This window comes from Hakea prostrata, chromosome 2, assembly GCF_041222555.1.
Source record: "Hakea prostrata isolate BN-2017 chromosome 2, UWA_Hpros_2, whole genome shotgun sequence".
In the NCBI taxonomy this organism is placed as follows: Eukaryota; Viridiplantae; Streptophyta; class Magnoliopsida; order Proteales; family Proteaceae; genus Hakea; species Hakea prostrata.
Genome location: NC_142601.1, coordinates 57,093,962 through 57,101,702, shown reverse-complemented (window position 1 = coordinate 57,101,702; position 7,741 = coordinate 57,093,962).

Here is a 7,741-nt window from a genome sequence, read left to right as displayed (position 1 = left end):
TGTTCTCCCCTCTGTTCTCTCTCATTTTTTCTTTGTATTTATTCTCTTTTCTTTCTATAAACCGTGGGTTAAGAAAAATTTTGAAAAAAAAATCTTGTTAGGTACTCAAAATGTTACTCATAAACTAACTCTTTAATTCCTATTTATTCTCACCTCTTTTTTTTTATTTATTCTCTTACCTCTCTATAAGTGTGGGTTAAGAAAATTTTGAAAAAAAATCTCCATGTACTTTTTTTCTTTCTCAATTTATTTATCTTTTATCTTTTTTCTCAATTTCTTTTGTTATTCCCTTTATTTGATATTGTATTCTCTGTTTCTTTATTACATCTGCATTTTTTGTTATTTGATTTTATATTGTGAACAAAATATCTATAGTTAGTAAAGTAACTAAATACTATTAGTTTGCATCTCCTACAACAAATTAAAAACAAAATACAAAATCTACATTTTCTACCAAAGAAAATTTTTGTTTGCATTTAACTAATTAGGGTTGAAGTCATATGTCATTATTATTTTTTGTATTGTTGTTTTAATTTACCTACATTTTGTCATTAAAAAAATATCATTATCAATAATTTATCTAATTTTTTTCAAATATGTGTGGGCCTTACAAAATATATGTAGGTCCATGTCTTAATATAATAAAATAATTCAAAGGTTTTACAAAAAAAATAATAATAATAATTCAGAGATGAGACCCTCAATGAGTCTTCTAAAGGCCCACACATATGTGTAGCAAAAAAACATTAATGCTTCTCCAACGGGAAGATTATCTGGATTTTCATTCTTTAGCCCCCAATGTTGAATCTTGGTTTTGCCCCTGCTTACAAAGTGGTAGGGTTATGGATTAGATCAATTTTGATCAGACATTCAATGTTGACTTGATCGTTATCCTAATTAGGATCATTGTAACTTGGTCCATACTTGTTCTTAATGCTTAATTCTTCTGTAAACTTAGAACAAGCTATGATATTTGGAACTAACCTGAAGGGTGATTCAAATTAGTAAAAATTCAACACTTCAAGTAGGAGGTAAGAGTACGAATTTTCTTGGGCCAAGGGCAAAGTCTCACTTTATATTTAAATTATATGTGATAACTACCCTTAGGGTGTAATCAAGTATGTGTAAGCTGCCCAAGCAAGCCAAAGGTGGTATGTTAAAGCGGTTAATGACCCAATTTCCCTAAGGGAGGTCTCGGGTTCGCACCCACTCATTGGCATTAATATAAAGCTTCCCTTCCCGTGAGGAAGTAAAAAAAAAAAGGGTAATTTTCATCTGGACCCCCTGAGGTTTGGTCTATGTCATTTTTAGTCCAAAAACACTGAGACTTTGCATCTGCCTGTGCTATGGAAAAAGAAAAAGTCAATTTAAGGACATACCCTTTTTAATTTAACTTTTTTACACACACCCCCACCTGCCATGAAACTTTTTTACCAATTTACCCTTTTTTACCCTTTTTTTCAATTTAACTTTTTTACCCTTTTACCCTTTTTAATTTAACTTTTTTACACACACCCCCACCTGCCATGAAACTTGTGCTTCAGTAAAACCCTAATCACGCACCTCTTTTGAAAAACAAGGTAACACATTTTCTATCAACCATTTCATCAAACAACAACCCTTGATTTGAAGATATATGTACTGAGAAGTCCCAACCAAGTATCTCTCCCATCATCCAATCACAATCGCAAAAGTCGCCGAGAGATCATCGGTAGCACCGCGTCAACCCCTCCGGCTCCCGATTACCGCTTATTTTTGGCCTACGAGAACTTGGGTAAGGCAAGCTTCTCGGCGGAGGAGACGGGTAGAAAATCTATCGCGTTAAAATCTCATCTCTTTCCTCAAAACTAACAAATGGGTTTTTAACACTGATCGCTTCCTGGGGGAGATCACTGGGTTTTGGTACTTCCCGTTTCATCGATCTTGAACCCTTCTTCTTTGAAATATTATCTGGAGAAGGCTTCGGTTTCTCTACATGAATCCTAATTGCAGTTCTTTCTAAAATAATTTTGAAATTGTTTGGCTGCTGCAATCCGGATAACAGGACTTTCATTAAAGTAATGGAAAATCAACATCTCTGTGTGAACAGAAACAATAAAATTAAGATCTTCGTAGCAATAAATAGTTACAAGGGTAAATCAAATTTACGGAAATTACGTGAATGTTGCAACAAGAGAGGGAAGGGAAATTGTAGTGGAAAAGGAAATATGGGCTAAGGTGGGAGAGTGTATGGCTGTAGAATAATAGTAACGGACGCCCTCCGTTCTACGCGTGACGAAATTGAAGAATATGCTCCAATCCTTCTCCTTCTCCTTCAATGGTGTTAGGAGTTGCGGTACCAACGAAGACGCAACCGTTGATCTCAACAAATCGAGTTGGGATTATGAGGATAAAATCCAACCAGAGTTTGACGTGTATATTGTTTGGTAGTTTCTACTAATTTGTCTGTGCTCAGCTCAATCAATGAAGAAGATGGGTGAAGGCGGAATCCCTTCATCCATCTTGCTAAAATTTGGAAAAAATTTTAGTAAAAAAGAATAAGGGCAAATTGATCATAAAAGTCAAAATTTATCCTTAAATTGATTTTTTCTAAAGTACAGGGGAGACAGATGCAAAATTTCAATATTTTTGGACTAAAAATGACATAGACCAAACCTCAGGGTCCAGATGAAAATTACCCAAAAAATAATTGACCAAAAAAAAGCTGCCTAGGCAAACCTTACTCCCAAAAACGAAAGAGAAAAGAAAGAGGTTGGAAACTTGGAACCAAACTTACACCCTCACCTAAATTTATCCATAGGGCCCATGTTGACGCTTTTACCCTCCATTAATGGTGAGCAAATTTGTTTCTCTACCCTTTGTGGGAAGAATATGTAAGTTGGGAGATTTTAATCATTAGAATGATGTCTTATATCCAACATTACAGAGAGTGGAACAAGTTACGATCATGTGGTTGGTGTTTCGTGTAAATGTAATCCACTTTTGACTTTCCATTGTTTTCACTTTTCAAAACAAAAATCAACTTTCGCATTAGGTGAGGCGGTGATTCATAAAATTCAGATTTTGATTGAGTATCCAGGAGGGTTTTGAGAACTTGGAAGATTCGAATCATCCCGATCGGGATCCCTTACCTAAAATGTAATTTTCCAAGTCAACCAAATAAATCATGCAATTAGTATTTTTATAATTTTCCCTTTGATTCCCTCTTTTTAATACCTAGGCATTGTTTGGTATATCAAATTTTGTTCACAATATAAAATCAAATTAAAAAAATTGAACAAAAAGAAAAAGAAAAGAGAAAACATTAATAAATTGAAAAAGATAAAAAGTATCTTAGTGTGAAATTTTTTTTCTTCCAAATTTTCCTTAACCCATGCTTATAAAAGGAAAAATAATCAATAGGAAGAAAATAGGAGAAATGAGAGAATAAATAGGATTGATGAATTATTTTCTAATTAAGAATGACATTTTAAATACCTAATAATATTTTTTTTTCAAAATTTTTCTCAATCTACGTTTATAGAAAGAGAAGATAATAAATAGAAAGAAAAGATAAAAGAGAAGAAAATGGAGAATAAATAGGGATTGAGGAGTTAATTTTTAATTATGAATAGCATTTATATCAATTATTTTATTTTTAAAAATTGTTCTCGATAATATTAAAGGGACCAAATAATGATATTTCACATGTGAAAAAAAATAAAATTTTATCAAAATTTTCAAAAAATGGGGGGCCATGACTCCCTCTGACCCCAATGTAGGTCTGCTTCTACTACCAAAGGTAGTCTTAATTAATTAATCATGTGATATCTTTTTTTCGTAAATCATTTAATATTTTTCCTCTTTTATTTCTATGAATTTTCTTTTTTCTTAACTTTTTATAAAATTTGAATTTTTTTTTTAAATATAATTTAGTCAATGAATTATCAAATATTTCTCTGAAAAAAACATGTAAATAAATAAATAAATAATCGGATGGGTTAAGACCTATATCGGTCATTTGCCATACTTTTGGCTGGTTTTCATGATTCATGGTTAAATAGATTGCAAAAGTCGGTTTCTGTTATAAATAATATTTATTATGGATGTCCATTACCCCAAAGAGATTGTACTTCCAATTGAAGATCTCAATTACCTCGGATGCTATTGATGAGATCCACCATCTCATTACACATATTGGCGTCATATTTCCATTCTATGCACCTTCTATCTTGGGGGCTCTATCTTTCCATATCAGTATCTTATTGTGTGTCGATCATATTTGTATTTCCATATCGAGTAGATGCTCCTTCTACTATAATATGTAATGCACTCAACTGAATGAATGAGTTCGATTGAATTCATCTTGTCTTTCTTCTTTGTATCTAATATATTTTCTCTTTATTTTATAACCGTTATCGACGATTCGCTCGAGCGAATCCGCTCAGTATTGCTTTTGAGAAGAAAGGCTGAGGTATGTATCATTATGTTTTCTATTCAAAGTGAAAAGAATGATCGACCTACTCGCCGTTTTTGTAAATAATGGAGTTTACCTTGTCCATCTTGAAATGTAAGTGATCATGATAAAGGTATGTGTTTTATTGAATCTAAGAATCAATCAAATAATAAGATATTATGTTGCTTTACGATTGTTGTTTTATTTATTGTAAATAGTGGTTGCTAGCTTTGTACCACAATATTGTTAAATGCACCTGAAGTTGCAAGATTTGAGTATGTCGTTCTGGATGCTGAAGTTGCATTTGAAGCGTTGTCGATTCTGAGATGCTGGTTGCAAGATTTAAGCGTAATATTTCTTGATGCCATGAAGTTGAAGATTTGAAGCGTAAATATCGGTTCTTGATGCACATGAGTTGCAGATTTGAAGTCGAATTTGAGCGTTATCGTTTTGTAGTTTTTGAAATTAATTCTCTTTTGAAATTATAAGGAGAAATATTATTCATGAAATATCCCGCAATTTTCAAGTTTCGATTTGTTGTTACAATAGTATATTGTAAAATGAGTTTTAAGATACTCTGAATGATATCATGCCTATTTGTGGCTGAGTAAATAATGACTATTAATGAAAAGTCATGAAGCTCGTCTTATTGGTTCTGTTCCATTCCCTGAAGTGATGCAACAATTCATGATATGCCTGAGAGGCAATTATTATGATCATGCTGTAGAGAGGATGGGCAAGCGGAATTTACCGTCATTATTATGGAGTAAATAGAGAATAATAGGATTCTCAATATAACAATTCAAGGTGAATATAATATTTTTTACCGATTTGGTATGAGCTATTAGACATGTATCTATCATACTCCACAATATTTAATTAAGCTTTGTCAAGCCTTAATTAAATAAATAAAAATAATGTGAGATAAATTAGATTTTCCAAAATCATGATACTTGAGCAATTTTTGCCTATAAAAGGAATGATTTTGATGGCCTCACAGATACCACATATCTAGATGCTGCAAACTTTTTGAAGATAATAGTTGAAGATTTGATTATGTAATTATTTTCTCTTCAAATCTCATCTCATATGTTAGTTTATCTTAAATTTAATCTTTTTCTTCTATAATTTTTTTATTGACTTTCTATATATCTTTTAATATATTTTGTTTCATTTTGATGAAGAATGTGAATATTCTCTTATATCTTGTGGCGCATATTATCTTGAGAAAAATATACATATTTCTCTTATTTGATGATTCGGAAGCTAATGTTCATATAAAATCGGTAGTACAACATTGATTGGAAGCTCCGAAGAGCTAATCTATTATTATCTCGGGAGATAAAATTGGTTATAAATAATTCATTATTTTGTAGTAAGTCTCAAAGAAACTTATTAAGTTTCAAAGCTATTTGCCAAAATTATTATCAGATTGAGACTACAAATAATGGTATAAGTAATATCTATACAAAGTTATTAGATATTTCTCCCAATTTGTACTACGAATATCGCATGGTTGAAACACATGCTTGGGTAAATCAAATGAACATTGATTCCAATAATTTTATTATTTGGCATGCGGTTGGACCATACCGGATCAAGTATGATGCGAAAAATTATTGAAAATTCAATTGTCATCCATTGAAGAACCAGAAGATTCTTCAATTAAGTGAATTTTCTTGTATTGTTTGTTCTCAAGAAATATTTATTATTAATATTCAACAGCTAAAGTTGAGATTGAACATTTTACGTTTTGAAGCGTATAGAGGGTGAAATGTATGGGCCCATTCACCCATCATGTGGACCATTCAGATAATATATGATTTTAATAGATGCATCTATAAAGTGGTCACATGTATGTTCATTATGAACTCGCAATTTGGTGTTTGCGAGATTGTTTGCTCAAATAATGAGATTGAGAGCATAATAAGATAAAGACAATTTGTCTTGATAATGCTGGTGAATTTACATCTCAGGCTTTATGATTATTGTATAACAACTGAGATCACAGTTGAATAGCCTGTTGTTTATGTTTATATCCAAAATGGTTTAGCAAAATCATTTATTAAATGTCTCCAATTAATAGCTAAACCATTGGTTATGAGAACAAAGCATCATTTGTACGCATCAGGCCAAAAGGTTGTCATAAATTCTCCCTATTACAATTGGCTTATGGTCAGAAGCCAAATATTTCTCATCTTAAAATTTTTTGTATGTGCGGCTTATGTTCTAATTGCTCCACCACAGCGCACAAAGATGAGTTCCCAAATAAAGTTGGGAATATATGTTGGATATGAATCTCTTTATATAATGCAATATATTGCCAATGATAGGAGATTTATTTAATGAATTAGTTTTTCCAACATGAGGGGGAGAGAATAAATAGTTGGAAAAAGAGATTGATTGTATGCATTATCATTATCTAATTAGATCCTCGCACTGAGCACTGTGAACTTGAAGTTCGAAGGATAATGCAATAAATATTATGAATCAACTGCCATATTTGCTGACCTGCTAAGAGTTATTAAATCTCATATTCCAGCTGTAAATGCTCCAATTAGAATTGATGTCCCAGAGAGGACAATCTATCGGTGCAAATGAAATTAAACCACGTTTAAAACGTGAAAGATCAATCGGTTCCAAAGATAAAATCCTAGAAAAGGAAAGGAGCAAATGATCAAGATGGTCATAATATGGAGACAATTGATTATGAAGATCCTAAGACATAACTTTCTATAAAACCCAGAAGAGGTTCGGTTGCACTGAAAATAATGAAGAGATCTCGATTAGTTATGTCATTGCAGGAAAAAGATGGAACCAAAAGATAAAGTTGTCGACAACATTTTTGCATATTATGTTATTGTTGAAATAATACATCAAGACGAGGATCTTGAACATAAATTTGTTAATGAATATAAATCAAGAAATGATTGGCCAAAATGTAGAGCGCAATTCAAGCAGAATTGAATTCGCTTGAAAATTAAAGTTTTTGGACCTGTAGTCCAATATCCGAAGGTATAAAGCCGGGGGTACAATTGAGTTTTCGGCGTGATATATAAAGCATAAATTATGGCACAAGAATTTTGCAGATGCGCATTGATTACATGGAAACATGTTCTCTTGTGGTGGATACCTTCAGATATCTTATTAATCTGGGATATGAAAATTTTGACATGCGTCTAATGGATATTATTACGCCTATGGCTCACTCGAGTGTGCAATATATATGAAAATCCCTGAAGGATTCAAAATGACTGAAGCATATAAAAATTCCTAGGAAGTTTGTTCAATAAGGCTTCAAAGATT